This window comes from Pteronotus mesoamericanus, unplaced genomic scaffold (genome assembly GCF_021234165.1).
Source record: "Pteronotus mesoamericanus isolate MK-2021 breed Mesoamerican mustached bat unplaced genomic scaffold, CSHL_Meso_final scaffold_85, whole genome shotgun sequence".
Lineage (NCBI taxonomy): Eukaryota > Metazoa > Chordata > Mammalia > Chiroptera > Mormoopidae > Pteronotus > Pteronotus mesoamericanus.
The window spans coordinates 3453642-3470387 of record NW_026555329.1 but is presented as its reverse complement, the minus strand read 5'-3'; the positions used below and the strand labels follow the sequence as shown (position 1 = coordinate 3470387).

The window sequence follows — 16746 nt, the reverse complement described above, 5'->3', positions numbered from 1 at the left end:
TAAAACAACGCAGACTTTGCAACCTCAAAACCTGTAAGGACTGCTGGATTTCAATAAATAAAATCCTTGGAAAGTCACTACATTTGTCATATTTCAAGCTGATTGTGTAAATAATAAAGGTCGAACTCAGAAAACAAGGCTGATAATTCCATGGTGACCAGCCAGACTCCCGTTCCCATCATTTATTCACATGTTGATAGACTTCCCCAGGAAGCCTGGGAAAATAACAGAAGTAACTCAACTTTCCCCAAGAGAAAGGCCTTCATTTTTCCTTGGCAGATTCATTCCTAATCACATAGCAGGGAACCATTATTAACATCTGGATATTCAAAAAGAGCCACTGAATTATTATAAAAATGTTTCAAATCATCAGCCTAAAACTCAAATGATCTACAATGTGTACGGTGTTTTTTTTCCCCCTTTAGTCAAGAAGATAAATGGAGAAGTTCTTTATATTTCAACTTCCATTACACATTTGTTTTTAATCTGGATAAATTCATGTCTGCCTACTGTACCTCCATATCAAAGACTGATATGTCAGCGTTAGCTTCTGCTCCTCTCAGCATGGCTTTCTTTTAAGAATATAATTTTTTAGAAGTGAGATTACTGCAAAATTAAATGGTTCAAAACAGTCATAAGTCAGACACTAATACTGAGTTCAATTCTCTTTGAGTATAGTTCTGTGCTGTTAGATTGAACAGCCATCAGGTAGATCTAATGTCTTCAGGTTTAACTGGCTCCTTCCGCCTTTAAACAGTTTCTAAAAATTAATGGACTGGGTCTGTTTGACTTGTATAACCTCCCAGAGCCTAGAAGAGACCCGATATGGAGGCCCCAGAAAGCCTTCCTTCCTTGCATAAGGAAATTCCGAAGGAGAAACCCCTCCTGGCCAGCCTTACATTAGGGTGAAAGGCAGTGAAATGCGTGAACATCAAGAGGTGTTTCACAGGCAAAGAAATCTTTACCGTCTGCCATGTGCATGGGAGAGAAAGTAAAGAAACTGAGGATTTCTAGGTTGATTTGTGGATACAGGAGGGCAGGCCCTCCCCTAACAGCGGTGTGGTCTGGTTCAACAGTGCAGACAGAGGCCTGAACACTACTGGTCTAAATATTTATAAGCTTTAAATCAAGCTAATGAACAGTCAAATGAAATATCTTCTTTCCTCCTATCTTGAAAAATATGCCTTCAAAGTAAATGGAAGTCTGGGTAATCAAAGAGTGAAATATAGAGGCTTTAATCAAGTTGAATTTTCTGCACCAAAATTATCCACTTCTTAAAATTCTTTAGCAGAAAATAATTATTTTCTTCATTTTTTAAATTCACACACACAGTTTATAGTGATCCATTAGGAAAGAATGGTTTCTATTGTTTTGACAAAAAATACTAAGATTTATAGAGGATGCTTAGACTCCAATGCTATTAAACTTCTGAGACCATCGTGTGTACAAATGCGAGTTCCTGCCTATAGAAAAATTGCTTCTCTCACTTAGTTGTCTTGCCCCGTTCATATCTATCCCAAGAAAAGTCATATTATGTTCTTGCTTTGCACATTTTCCAACTCTATATTTCATGCGTGGTGCTGTTCAAAGAATGAAGGATCTTCAAGTCTCAGCCTGCGATTAACAGTGTCCTGTCGTGTGATTCCAATGAGCATTTCACAGGGTATCATGTGCCCAGCATCCTGAAAAGTAAAGAAGGACAGTTACAACAAGGGACACAGGTATACCTTGTTTTACAATGGTTGTGAACAGAAAGTATTGTGTCCCAAGGCTGCCACCTTCCCTTTGTCTCACGTTGTCTGTACAGAGATGGGTCATCTTCATTTCTGGCCATGACTTTAACAAGGGTCTTTAATTTTACCCTTTCTCATCCTGTCTGTCAAGTAATTACCATAATCTTTATTCAAATACTCTATAAGGAACTTTAATATATGATTTATAATTAAATATGAAAGGATCCATGAATCCCTTTAAAAAGTGAAACAACCTGTCATAACATGAACAAGATTATCAGACAATACTCGTTTTGTACTATTCTTATTTTTCTGGGTGTCATACAATCGTTGCCCATACAAAGGATTGCCCAGGTTTCTTATGCTTACCTGGTACCATACTTACTATTTTTTATTAAATGAAGACAGAAACATACCAAAAAAAACTAAACCTCAGAATAATCAGATATTCCAATTGTTTAACTGATAGCAGTGATTGAAACAAAAGTAATTGCGTCGAGTGCCAATTCACCCCTTCCCGACAGGATACCTGTTACTTCTTTTTTCCTTTATAATTTCCCTCCTCTTTAAGTCCTTCTCAAGTGGCTTCCCCAGCTGAAACTTGTGGCATAACCAGTAGTAGAGGGAAGAAGGATACACTTCCAAGGTGAAATGTATTAAACACAGACGTATTTTTCAGCTTTTCCTTTTGGCTCCGCCTCCTGCAGGACTAATACCTAATGATTCCAGGAAGTGAAAGCAATTAAATTTCACTTGGTGTAAAGTTGAAGAAATTGTCCCAGGTGAAAAGAATGTTTCTTTGCCACATTCCATAGGTGGCAATAAACAGGCAAATTTCACTGGTTTTGATATAGGAGTACGAGCTTTCACAGGGCTCAGGTTGATTTCATTTTTAAAAGTTGAATTTATGGGACAGAGGACTGAAAGGTTCGTACTGACATGTTTAAAACCCTCTTTTAAAAAGTGGCATATTGCATCATTCCATTTAAGTGTTCACACCGCAGACTGAAACATAATCTGTTTACTGAAAAAACAACTTTTTATTGCCCTGTGAATAATTTCCCATTGACAAAAAACACAATGTACTGTATTTTAGTGCTTTTGTGAAACATCTGGAAATTTTTCTTCAGTTGCTAAAGCTATTAGGAATTTGCATCCACATTCAAACTACTGATTTTTTAATTTAATGCAGAACAACTTCAAACATAGTACCGAGCAGCAAATCGAGAAGCAGCAGCTTCCCGAGGCCCGCTGAGGGCACCCACAGACAAGCAACGCAGCCACCTCCCGGAAAATCGGGTCTCCCAGGGCACTGGTAGGGAGGCTTTGCTTCTTTGTCCTCACTTCTCTGAGCACAGTGTAAAGTGGATCGTATTAGTTAGGGTTACACCAGCTGCTCAAACAAATAAACCCTAAATCTCAGTGGCTTAACAGAGTGGAAGATATTTTCTCACTCACCTGCTAGTCCAACGTGGGTGTGCCGAGTAGGCAGGCAGCTTCCACTTGGACACGTGGGGGCCCTAGGGCTTCCCTCCCTGACTCTGCATCTTCAACAGGAATCTTCCCAACAGGAGAGAGAGCTGGGCGACTCGGTAGTGGCCCTTAAGCCCGCTACATCCCGTGGGCTAGACCGCGGTCACATGACCTCTCTAAACACCAGGGAGGAGGGAACTGCAGACCAGTCCCAGGAAGGAAAAGGAAAGAGTTTGAGTAACTGCTAGCCAGTCAGAATGTCCCTCTCAGCACATTACAAGATGACAGTCTTTTTTTCCTCCAGATTCCAGAATGTTCAGTGCTGAGCAGTGGCTTCTCCAGCCCCACCTGTGGGCTTCTACAGAAGTCACTGTACTGCAGGTCCTGGGGTAATTCTGAAGTGACTGACGGCACAGGAAAGCCTTTCGACTTCAGACACTGTTGCCTGAGTTCAGTGCCAAAGTCTGTACCTTTCTTTGTAAAAGCTGTGAAATGGGACTGAGTAAGGAGAGAGCACATTAATCAACCCAAGCTCCAGCGAAGAGTACAACTTTGAGGTCAAAAATTCTTTTTGCATTTTATTCTATTTTACTTTTCTCCCAAGACCATTATTTCTCCACCAGGGAACTTCATGCATATTTAAGACTTGGGGACTCTACAGAAAAGTCTTCCCACAGTTGTTTAAGTGCCAGCGTGTAGGCACGATGCTCAGACCTAAGGAGATCGAGTGATATGGGCCAGTTTCCTCAAGAACATGCCCACCTAGAAAAGATAAATTAAAATATAAATAACTGGGGTCACCTGTGGATTCTTCCTTCCCACCCTGTGCCTTTTTCTTCTAACCAGCTTATGTGGGCAGCTCTTCTATGTGCTACCACCAGATATGCTCCTACTCCATCACCTTATTATAATTGAGTATTTACCTGTGAGCCTCCTCTATTAGACTGTAAACTCCTCCATGAGGAGAGGGGGCTTCTGCATCTCATTTATCCCCAGCGCATACCGCAGTCTCTGGCTCCTAAGAGGTGCTCGCTAAATACGTGCAGAATGGGACTGAATTGAATGCAAGTTAGAAAAAGATAAGTTCCATAAGACAGTAAAAAAATCAAAGAGCTGCTCGTGTTCAAAAGAGAGAGCCACGCATCTGGCTCAAGGGGGCCGGGGAGAGGGGGGAAGATTTCCTGAAGCATTTGAAGTGGACTTTAAAGGAAGGGTAGAGTTTCAACAGGCAGAATGTCAGCGATGGCCCTGCAGGCAGAGGGGCAGCATCCCTACCTGCTCAGAGGTGGAGAAGTAAAGGTGCATTGGAGGGACGGCTCGTATCCTTCCTGTGCTTCGAGTGTGTGGGGGGCGGGGTAAGAGACAGGAATGGAAAGGGAGATTGTGGCTATTCCAGAAAAGGCTTTGATTCTCACACTGGCAAGTTTTGATGTAATTCCGTGGGCCACGGGGAGCTGGGGGAGGTCTGGGTACCAGGAAGATCAATCTGCCAGCTGGGTAGGCGATGGATGTGTGGGTGAGAGTCAGGAAAGGGAGAGACCCCTTGCAAGGCTTGATGACGATGCAGGTGCATGGCCACGGGGCCTTCACTGAGGCAATGAAAAATGAAGAGGGACAGGCCTGGAGGAGTTTGGGACATCAGGCCCACAGCTCTTGATACCTGGTCAGGTTTGGAGGGACAATGACCAGGAGGAGAGCTGGGGAGTGACAGTGTGTTGCTGCCCGTCACTGCAAGAGGAACTTGGGGAAGATGCGCTGATTTGGTAATTGAGGGGAAGGTGAAAATTTGAGTTGGAGACATTTTGAGCTGAAAGTGGGTGGGAGAGTCAGGGCAGGGGGTTGGGAAGGTAGGACAACCAAATGGGACTAACAGCTATTCAGGAGGCGTCGTCGAGTGGCTGTGGGAAGGGCCACTGGGTCCTGGCCTCATACTCACGAAATTTCTGAAACTGAGACTCTGGACATTGCCTCTAAATGAGCTTATATATACAGTTCTTGAATTTGTGTTGAAAATTTGATAAACATGCCAAATGTACCACAATTTTGCACCCCTATAGGGGTATTTATTGACCTTCCTTATATACATGGAGACTTTAAAAAAAATAAAGGTGTCTTTTCATAGCTCTTACTTGGATACCCTCATCACCTGCATTTACCTCCAATGCTGGTAATCTCTCCACTGAACTATAATTGCTGCATCCCTGCCCATCTCCCCACTGCCCAAGAGATGGAGTGAGGTTCGAACCCCAGTATCTAGCCTGACCTCTGGCAGAGAGAGAGCAAGCCAATAAATAAATATTTTGGGAAGGATGGTGAGGAAGAAGGAAGTCGGTTATATTGAAGCAATAATTGCAGACATCAAAGTGGAGAAAGATTGTAGAAGAAAGAAAAGGATTTTCCTTTCAAAAAGGGCACCCACACAATCTTGTAGCATTAGTCATCGTACCTAACACATGCCAGCTCTCCAATGTGAACCAGGCACCATCTTTTGGTGAAGATTCCTGACATCATCGTAGATGTTCTATCAAACTCAGTGTCAGGAGGTGGGGTGACGAGATGGGCAAGATCAGGGCTGCCAGACAGCTCTGTTTAACACCTTGAATCTCACTTGTGAGCGCCTACAAACTTCTCCCAAGAAGCTCTCTGACCTCCTCTTCTACTCCTCGCTCCCTGGAGGGATGGTGAGGAAGGATGGATGGAGAGAGGTGGAGTCTCTTCTGAGTAAGGATGGAGAGAAATGGACTCAAGATGCAGGAGACTGAAGCAGATTTGAAGATGAGGGAAAAATGACCCTGATTTTTCTTCTTCCCCATTAAACTCTGTGTAGATTGCTTCAAGAAAAAAGAATAACCCATTGCCCAATTATTATAAGAATATACTTCTGATACACCTGTTTTACTTTCCAACGCCGACTTTGATGACCTTAATTTTTCCTATGCTGTGGTATAAATTTTCTCTGAGATCTTTATCTCATCCTGACACCAATTAGCACATGAGTTTCAGCAGAGGAATCCATGGCAATTTACTACACACCTTCCAAGAAAAGGAAGCACTAATCGAAATGAAGACTGTCTCCAAACCAATTGAACAGGTGTGCATTTCCATAAAGGCTGCACAATTCAGCCACGTAGTGGTGTTTGCTCCTTTTGCTTGTGAACTGAATTAGTAATCTTCACATGCCCTGTCCCGGTGATTGAAATAAATTACTTTGTTAAATTGCGAAGCAGGTTGACCCATCTGTTGGCCCATGAATGTTCAGATTCTCGGAGGGTTTATTATTCCAAATAATGACTGCCATATGCAGCGGTAAACAGTTCCTTTAAAACTGGCTGAAGGATTTGGTGTGACTTTTGAAGGCAATTTATAAAGCTATTCGTGTTCCCCTAAAGGATCTGCCCTTCAACTAACTTCCAGAAAAGTTGTCTTGATCGGTTAATCCTGGCCGAGACACCTTGCTCTCTTTGGGGAGGAGAGAGGAAGGGAGGAGCAGAAACACATGTTCCTGGAGGACCTACTATGTGTTAGGAGCCAGCACACGCATGAGAGTGGCTCCCTGGAGCCTTACACCAGCCCCGGGTGGTGGATGTCAACATCCCAGAGAAAACCCATCCCAGGGAGGTCAGAGAGGGTAAGCAACCCATCCAGAGACAAATGCAAAGTTGGGAACAGGGACTCGAACCCAGTCCACTCACCTCAAGACACATTGTGCTATTTCCACCATGTCTGAGCCTCGGATGGAAAGTGTTTGCACAAGGCAGTGCAGTGAGAATTCCATGCGCTCACAATTCAGATCCATGGGAGGAAAAAAACAGTAAAAGCATATTTATGCCACAGTTCTGATTCTGCAAACAGCACCTTTCTGACAATGCTTGTCCCCTCATCTCTTAAAAAGGAGCCTCACTCTTCTCTTTCTGATCTTCCCTTAGAGAGGAAAGGGCAGGGCTTTGAACTCCCATTGGCAAGAATTGAAAAGACAAAAATCTGTGGGTCCTCTTTTCATATGTGGCCCTCCGTACTTTAGATCATCCTCATTTTCAAATCCCCGGGGAAGAATGCATGCTCGGCTCACACAAGGTCCATAAACTGCTGCAACCACAGACCAGCCATGATTTGTTCATGATGTTAACGTTGACTCACTGGGGCTAGATTACAGATGTTAAATTGCTGATGGATGACCCAAAGCCAGCACACGGCCGGCTCTTCTGGTATTCAACTGCAGTATTAATCATGTGTGGAAAGGTATTTTTTCCCCTCCGTGAAAAATGAAATGGCTAATATACAGTATGGAATGAGTGCCCTGGAACAATTCCTTTCTTAACGGGAAAAGAATAAAGCTATTAAAAGAAAAAACTTCTGAATGTGACATGATGACAGTGGGATTTTTTTTTTTTTTTTTGACGAGCTAAATGAATAAGCTCACCCTCCTTTGATTTATGCCAGTGCAAAAATTCTCTCAAAGCTTCAAAAGACAGGGAGAGCATTTGGAGATGCCGAGGGTCTCCATTCCCTTTGTTTGAAGGGAGTGAGATGCTAAGATTGAGCCAAAGGCAAGTGTTGGGCAGGCAGAGACCTGAAGAGGCCGGCACCTGAGTGTCCGGCGACAGTGGGGAGGAGGGGGGCCTCAGAGGGGCTGCCGGAACCTCTGGGGAGGAGGCTTACCCTCACTCTAACAAGCCCCCAGGCACCTCTGCCTGGTCCAAAGCCCGGCCCTGCCTCAGCAGTTGCTCCGCTCCTGAGACCTGAGGGAAGCAGACCTGGTCCCTGCTGCCAGCTTGAATCCTGGGGAGGGGCCCAGAAATTGGGCTTATTCTTCACCTCCACCAAAGACGGAACCAGGAAAAAAAAAAAAAAAAAAAAGGCCCACATTAGTAGCCTTAGAAAAGGCTTAATATATAAAAATTAATTCTTGACAGGAGGCTGTATTTTACATCAGAAAAGGATCACCCAGGTAATGTCCATTGGGGATCGGCAGGGAATTGTTTGAATTATGCATTTTTATTTTGATCCAGAGCAATGTGCACGTGATCAGAAAAGCAGAAAACATTAGACAAAACCCAAATTCAGAAAAACCCAAATTGAGAAATATTCTACAATATAACCAGCCAGGAGTCTCCAAAAGTCTTGAAAGGCAAAGGAAGACTGAGGAAGGGTCAGAGGCTGGAGGAGAGTAACAAGAGATGGTAACGAATTCAGGCAACGTGAGAGTGTAGGTTGCCTCGCCCCATGAAAGGGCATTAGCAGAACAAAGACATTTGTAGATTAATTAATAGCAGTTTACAGCTAATCTGTAAAGTCGTTGCTAGTGTCCTATCAATTTCCTGGTTTTAGATTATTGTACTACATTTGTGTAAAATGTTAACATTTGGAGAAATCTTTGTGCTGTTTTTGCAAGGTTGGGGTAAGTGTTTTAAAAAGGCCTGCAGTGCAGAGCAGCAGCCCGCAGGCCCGCGGGCCTGCAGTCCGGGCCTGATCCCCAGGGGCACCCACGTTCGCTCTCTTAGCTCTAACCTTCAAAGAGTTACCCATGCATCGCTCGAAACTATGCTTTAAATGCTATGCCTAACTTTAGGCAACAACTACCAACTCCCAGCAGGGAGGGAGAATTTCATTCACTATCAGCCCCCACCGCTCCTCTTATTCTTCTTCTAAATTTTCTATGTTAATATAATTTTAGACTTTGAAAAAGTTCTTTAAAAAACCCATAAAGTTCCCATATATCCTCCACTCAGTTTCCCCTAATGTTACTATCTTACCTAATCACGGTACAATTATCAAAACTAAGAAATTGGCATTGGTATGATACCATTAACCAAAGACGTTACTGAGAGTTTTCTAGTCTTTTCACTACTGTCCCTTTTATATTTTGCTCCAGGGTCCCATCCAGGATACCACGCTGCACCTAGTTGTCGTCTCTGGCCTATGACAGTCCCTCAGTCTTTCCATGTGTAATGTGGCATGGGCGTGTTTGAAAAGTAATGGTCAGATATTTTGGAGCAGATCTATCCATTTGGGTCTGTGTGGTGTTTAGACCGAGTTATAGATTTTTGGAAGGAAGAACACAGCGCCGTGTGCCCTTTGCACTGCTGCAGCCCTAGAATTAGCTGTTTTTCCAAGAACACCTGGTTCCTTTTATTGGGAAATGATATTTAGAAACAAAGATATGGAGCAGGATGTGTTTGATGCCAAGGAGTGTTGCTGCTGCCAGGCCCTCTTAGTGGGCAGAGCTAGGATATGTAAGCATATATACTAAGCTATGTGTACATGCCTGTGTATATTTATCTCTGTATCTATTCATCTGTGTACCTATAAAAATAAAGTGACTCCATATTGGTATCTCTGACTCCAGTGTAGCACCACCTGGTTCATTCTAGCATTGCCCCCTTGTTAACTATAACTCTTTTCTTCCACAGTGAGAAAGCTAGTTCTCACTATCTACAATCACTCATTGCTGTTATAGAGGAATATAATTGACTTTATGTATTGATTATGTTTCCTCACTTTTTAAGTTCTAGGAGCATTTTTATAGACAACCATGTCTGCAAATAGAGACAAATGTATTTCTTCTTTTCCAATACATACGCCTTTTCTTTCGTTTGCTCCTCAGTTGCAGTGAATGTGAGTGGGGAGAGAGAAGATCCTTACCTTGTTTCCAGTCTTTGGGGGAAAGCTTCCAGTCTCTTTCCACCAAATATGATGTTAGCTATAGAGAGTGCATAAATGCCCTTTACCAGGTTGAGGAATTTTTCTTCTATTCTTAATTTGCTGAGAGTTTTTATCTTGGATGATTGTTGAGTTTGTCATATGCTTTTTCTGCATCTATTGTAATGATCAAGTGGCTTTTCTTCTTTAGTGTGTTAATATGGTGAAGCACATCCACTGATTTTGAATATTCAGCCAGACTTGCTTTCCTGGCATGGACCTCACTTGGTTCTGATGTATTACCCTTTTTTATTTCCTTGGATACAATTTGTTAATATTTTGGTAGGATTTTTGCATCTGTACTCACGAGAGATATTAGTATGTGGTTTTCTTGTAATCTCTGGTTTTGGTGCTAGTAAGGATACTAGTAAGGGTAGGCTATAGAAATGGAATAGCTAATGGTGGAAAAATACCTCTAAAGAGTGCCTATCACTTTAGAGGTTGAATAATGCAAATCAGAGCATCAGATGAAGCAATGTGATTTTTTAAAATGTGAAATTTTAAGAACTGAATTATATCATTTCACAATTGATGCTCAAACTACATTCTGATATTTGCTGAAGAAGAGATGGGACTTGGGGACAGCTGACTCTGGCAAAGCCCACAGCCTTCTCCATTTTCTACAATGAGTACAAATTTGGCCATGGTTCTTTTGGATCAGCGTTTGCATAATGTTGACGATAATGTCAACTGCATGCTCCTGAGACCTACTAATTAAATTTCAAAGTTTAATTGAAAGAAAATGCACATGTCCCCCATGAATATGCTGATTTGTTTGGAATTTGGGTAAATTTTTAGCTACACTTTCAGGAAAGCTAGAGATGAGTACACAAGATAGTCAATGAAATTGAGGTCTAGGATTCTAGAATAGAACATCAAAAAATATTGGCCTGAATATACTGGGTGTTATATAAATATTTGTTGGATGAATATGTATATATAAAGCATGTTATACTCTTGCAATGATTTTTCAAGCCTCATACTATTCAAATTCTCAACATTCTCTGTTTACCAAAACAAAGTGTGAATTGTTGGGGTTTTTTTTTAGTAATCTTATTCTCTTTGATATTTTTTTTACCTTTTTGTGTCCTAGTGGAAAACTCACTCCATGCGTTTCTGGTTCATCACACTTATCCGACGGATTTGTCCAATGTCCCAAGTGATGCTGTATGCACATTTCTCATAAGAGACAGAGTACTGCCATTGTCTAAGAGCAAATGAGGTTAAAGCCTGCATTGCCTGCTCTCAGCTTCAAATCTAAAGCAAGGAGGTTCTGGGTCCGCAGTGTGGCTTTTTCCCAAGACCACCTGGCAAGGACAATTTAAAATGCCATATGAATAACCGCCGCAGTTTTTGTTTTCCTAATGTCAGGCACTGTGCTATAACCTCTCTGTATATATTATCTCACTTAATCCTCACACCGTCTTATGTGACTTCTGCCCATAACCATCACTCTCTCTCTCTCTCTTTCTAATGAGAAAACTGCATCTCTGGTGAGCAGGTAGGGGGCACCTGAAATAACAGTTCCCAATATGACATCTCAGATCTCCAGCCTCAACAAAGTTTTTATCATTGAGATCGACCATAAGTCTAAAACATAACTTCAGCTTTGCTGGTGGTGAAGAAAACTGTTCTGAATGTGTGTGTGTGTGTGTGTGTGTGTGTGTGTGTTTGGGGGTGGCATTCATTGTATGCCAATATTAGTTACATCAATTACTTCACTAGAAACTTTATATTATCTCATTTAATTTGCATAAAACTTCAGGTGGGTCCAAGTCCCACTTCACAGAGGAGGACACTGAGGTTTAAGGACTGAGAAGCAGACTTAAACCCCTGGTCTACCTGACTCCAACACACAAGCTCTTTCAATATATACAACGTGCTTCCTCTGGATTTCTTCTTGACTGCGAAAAGCAGCGTGTGCCTTAGATTTCTACTCAGATTTCCTGTGTTTTCACCCCTCGAACACCTCTTGAGAATGTGGCCCCACTTTAGAGTGGTGAGCGCTTTGGTGGTCAAATAGAATCCTTCTTCCAAACACTTGATTTTAGTTGTACCTAAGGAATGGTTACAGGATTATTTGTTGAAACCTCTAATCAAATTAGACAATCAAAAGTCTTTTTCAGTCAAGGAACATATAGCAAGGACTCATGGACAAAACCAAAGGGGAAGAGCTGAGGGAGGGAAGGTGGGAGGGGGCAAGGGAAAGAGGTGGGGGGGAGGCAGAGACAAATGTATTTAAAAAGTAAATAAAAAAAACTTAAAAATAAATAAATAAAGTATTTTAAAGAAAAAAAAAAAGTCTTTTTCAAGAGTGTTCAGCTATAAAATCCATGAGCTCACAGACTTGATTTTATTCACAATTTGTCTTCAGTACCTAAAATACTGTTTAATATAGAGCAGGCACACAATAAGGATTTATTGGGGAAATTAGTGTTTTTGAGGTATTACAATAACCCAGCATTTTGTTCACAAGTACCACCTGTAATACTGAAAGAACTAGCTTCTCCCCTAAGGTCAGAGCCTAAAAAGGGAACTCCTTCCCCAAACTTCAGGACTAGGTGACAGCAGCAGCAAACACCCCAGCAATAAGTTTGCAGCATAATGCCTGAAACACAGGAGGTCTCAATAAAAAGTTGTTAATCGCATTACTGAAGAAGAAGGGTTATATATATTTAAACTCACGCTTTGTCAGGTATTCTGTTTGCTTTATCACATAAAAGCAGACACTATAATATTTCCCAATTTACAGAGAAAAAATGTAAAGTTTAGAGATGTTAAGGAACATACCCAAAGTCATATAGTTTGCAGGTGGCAGAGCTGGGATCGAACCCTCAGCTGGAATCTCCCCCCCACCCCTGCCTCCCAGCACTTGGTGAAGTTGTCAATCCCATTTCTTCCTTAAGGCCTTTGCTCTTCCCTCCCCTGGATCTTTCCATGGTAGCCTCCCTATCACTCAAGTCTCTGCCCAGCGTCCCCTCCTCAGAGACACCTTCCCTTACCATTCCCCTCCAGTCATTCTCTGTTCCATGCTCCTGATAGATAGCTTTCACGGTGTGAGTCCCCACCGAACCCTCTCCTGCTTGTGATCTGATTATTGTCGAGTCCCACGACCAGAACGGGAGTTTCGTGAGAGTAGAGACCTGCTTCTGTCCTGTCGGTTACCATGACCCCAGTCTGGTGCGGAGCCTGGTTGCTGGTGCCAAATGGCTACTGCAGACCGATAAGCCTGGTGTGTTAGAGAGGACAGTACTTGGTCAGCAGTCTTTAGAAAAGCACCTGGTTGTGATTGGTGTATGTCTCCAAACCCTTTAAGCTCAATTCTTGTATTGGTGCATCTTTGCCATTTCAAGCAAGAAAACTGATTTCTACTGAGGCCAATTGGGTAAATTTCCCAATTGCATGCAAAGAGGGAGGCTCAAAGACTTAAGGTTTGTCGTATGGTTTATAATCTTTCCAACAATGGTACAGTGTTGAATAAAAGTAATTTCCATCCCTCTCAGGTTGGAGCCATACATACTCAGCTTCTACAAGACCGAAATGTCAGTCGCTTCTAGTTAAACAGGGCTTCGCAATAGACAGCCCTAAGCTTTATAGATCACACAGGATAAAATCCAATGGAAAAAAATTTATTACAGAACACCCTCTCTGGCCTTGATCCAACATTTGATGGAGAATATTAACAATATTGCTTGGACTTAAGTCTCTCGGTTCCCCCGAAGCACGTTTGAATGAGCTTGATGTATGTGACAAGCTTCTTGTTTTTGGCCCTTGTGAGTGAGCTTATTGTCAGCATAATTGCTTCATGGATCTCCAACCAGACTGAGACCTCACTCATCGCTGCCATGTTAATTTTTTCAGAAAGTTTGGCAGCTCTGATGACATCACTTCCTCTCCATTCTCTCCAACTTTGCACTTTCTGGACCAATCCCTTGGAACTGCTTTGAACTCACTCCCTTGAGGTGCTATTCTCTCTATTTAGATCCCATCTCCCTCTGCCTGGGTCTTACTTTTAATTCCTTCTGAAGAGTTGGATCTGTTGCCTTACTTCCTGATGCCTGACATCATCCCTTCGGATCACTCACTTATACTTTCCAGGTTAAGTTGGGCACTTCTCCTCTGAAGTCTGAAAGAACAGAATGCAGACCTTTAGCTTCATTACTTCTAATTACATACTGACCAAAGGGCTCCTGGCTTGTCCACCTTATTCATCTTGTATCCCCAGCTCATCGCTGTGACCAGAATATGATAGCTTCTCATAAACAGTTGGGAACTGAATTTATACCAGCTTGCCCACCCTACGTCTATTTTGTATTAAGTTTCCTCAGAGGAAAATAATCCTTTTCTTCCATTTATCCTTTAGAATGTTGATTTCACTCATAAAATAAGATTTTCTGTTGTGTTGTCACTCTCTCCCAACTCTGTCCCATGGCCTACAGTTACCCAAACTGATGATGGGCAGAGGTGACGGCGTTAGGAGCAAGGTACACATTGGTATCAAGAGCAGCCAGGCATTCTTCAGACAAGAGCAGAGCTACACATGGACCCAAAAAGAACCAGGATGGCAAGGACCAAGGAAGGCCCAGCATGCTCACCCTTGCCCAGCCCTCTTCTGACTGAAAACTTATCCCTCCATGGACAAGAGTTGCCTTTCAATCACCATAACCATCTCCAGGATGTAAAGGAAACAACAACTGTGTCCTTGACAGAGTGTGACTACACAGTAACAGGACCAGTTTTCATTGGTGGCTTGTAGTGTTCACATGGCCATGGGTCAAATGCTGTAATTTCCAGAGGACAACAAAGGCCATGGTTTCAGAGTAGGGTCCAGCCCCTCACAGAAGGCAGGGTGGTCAGCACACAGTGGCCTGGCATGTTTTACCACGGCAGGAGCAGTGGTCTCACTAAGTGGCTGGTTCCACAGTTCTGATCATGGTCCTGGCTCCGACTGCTTTCTGAGCAGCTCCTGCGGCCTCCCTAGGGTTTCGATGCTTCCCACCCGCCATGACCTGTCAATGACTTTATTTTTTAATGAATGCAGCAAAGGTGGGGTTTTTTTTTTTAAATTATGGGTTGGCATTCAGTATTATTTTATATTAGTTTCAGGTGTACGGCATAGTGATTAGACTTTTATATAACTTATGAAATGACCCACCTGACAATTCTAGTACTCACCTGCATCATACACAGTTATTACAATATTTTGTCCACAGATTTCTTTGCTGCTTAAATCAGCCAGAGTTCACAACTGAAGAGCAAACTCTAAGACAGCAAGAACCATGTTATGAGCATGCCTGGACATTGTATGAGCGCTCAGAAATATACAGAAGAAAAAGAGGAGCTCAGAAGCTGCTCCTTTGGTCTGCACGAAACAGTGCCTTTTCTGAGGGCAATACTCCAAAGCAAAAAGTCCAGCGACCTCTAACCTAAACAAAAGGTTGCAGTTTGAAACCTTAGTAGAACTAAGTGGTTATTGCTTTACAGTATTGTTTTTAGAAAGAAAGCTGAGGTCTCGATACAGCAGTCCCTCTTATCCACGGGGGATACATTCTAAGATCTCCAGTGGGTGCCTGAAACTGCAGACAATACCAAACCCTATATACACTATGCTTTTTCTACATATGCATACCTATGATAAAGTTTAATTTATGTATTAGGCACTGTAAGAGATTAACAACATACTGTATTTTTGTTCTAATAAAATAGAACAATTATAACAACATACTGTAAAAAATGTTATGTAAATGTGGGCTCTCTCTCTCTCTTTCTGATAACCCAGACAGCTACTAAGTAGCCAATAGGCCGGTAGCACGTGCAGTGTGAATACCCTGGACAAAGACGTGATTCATGCCTTGGACAGGATGGAACAGGAAGCCAGCATGAGATTACGTCATGCTCCTCAGAACGGTGTACAGTTTAAAACATGATTTGTTTATTTCTGGAATTTTCCATGCAATATTTTCAAACCGTGGTTGACTGCTAGTAACTGAAACCATGGAAAACGTATTCATGGATAAGGGGGAACCACTGTACCAAATTGGAAAAGCAAATTCATTCTTTCCCCATGGTTAACGATAGATGTTTTTTCCTTAAGCAAAATGCACACAAAAGTGTTCTTTTCCCCATCATTACAAGGTCAGCAAGGCTGGGGACTGATCAGCAACAGCAAGTGATGTCCCTAAGACACAGGAGGACGGGCCAGACAGGAGCGAACATTTTTCAGAACAGCAGATTTTCTTCCACCAGTGAGCTGTGGGCAAGAGAAGGGAGCTCCTGGGACAACTATCAACACAGTAGCAGCTTGGTGGTTTTCTTCTCCTCTTCTGGGGAGCTATTTTCTTTGCAAAACTACTGTAATTTTAATAGGCTGCCATTTGCTCGTTAAAGTCATCTGGGAATTTAGTCAGCAAACAGACCACAAAATAGGACCCTGTATAATGTTTAGGATTTTGTCATTTAATAAAACATTTTATAAGCTCAGTGCGTACCTATTAACTAGTAACTGCTCTTCTCGGGGCCTGGAGGCCTACCCTGTGGTCCACAATGCACTGACTGCTATAGGTGAGTTATAGAGAGATCCTTTCCCAAACTCCCATTTGTCTTTATTATGACACTCAAATAGCAGATGATGAGTAATCAGTCACTGTTAAATTCCATTCCTGGGAATTTGACCAGACTTGGCTTCTTATCATTCAAAATCTTCCTATCATTCAAAATCTTTTTTAGGGCTGTCTCCTATGGAGAAGGGAGGCCCTGAGCTTCTGATCCCTTGGAGGGATTTATTACCTGCTGGAGAGCCACAGGGGGTGTGTGTGTGTGTGTGTGTGTGTGTGTGTGTGTG

At 42.4% G+C, this 16746-nt stretch overlaps 1 long non-coding RNA gene across 1 annotated transcript in view; it reads right to left on the bottom strand.

Moving 5' to 3' along the window:
• Positions 1-781: 781 nt before the first annotated feature.
• LOC129062784 (uncharacterized) overlaps positions 782-16746 on the bottom strand; it is a 94932-nt gene continuing 78967 nt past the window's right edge. The window contains exon 3 of the long non-coding RNA XR_008528306.1: positions 782-1682. This is a non-coding gene — a long non-coding RNA (uncharacterized LOC129062784). The remainder of the gene's footprint in view (positions 1683-16746) is intronic.